We start from the raw sequence: 393 nt of genomic DNA on the forward strand, positions 1-393 counted from the left end.
CTGCCTGCAAGTGCTTGGGCTTTGCTGAAGCCCTGTCAAGCAGACATTTGCTGGATCAAGATGGGACAGTGACACCCCAACTAATTCTGGCTACAGACAAGAGAGAGGAACTGGCACAGCTGGAGAAGGTCTTTCACAGCTGCCACTGCCCATAAGGGGCCTTTCCAGCAGCAGGTGCCAATCCAATTAGGGGCAATGAGGGAAAGCACAGTGGTGCTTCAGGGATTTGCTGCAGCCATGCTGTGCCCCTGTAGTCCTCCTGCCACACTGACTGCAGGAGCTCTTTGCATTTCTACCTGCTGCTGCTGGGGAAAGACTTGCTGGCTTGAGGTGTTACTACTTGTATTTGGCTGGTACAAGCTGTGTGTGTTTACTGGTGCCAGATGACACTGC

The sequence above is a fragment of the Sturnus vulgaris genome, chromosome 1 (genome assembly GCF_052056855.1).
Source record: "Sturnus vulgaris isolate bStuVul1 chromosome 1, bStuVul1.hap1, whole genome shotgun sequence".
Classification (NCBI taxonomy): Eukaryota; Metazoa; Chordata; class Aves; order Passeriformes; family Sturnidae; genus Sturnus; species Sturnus vulgaris.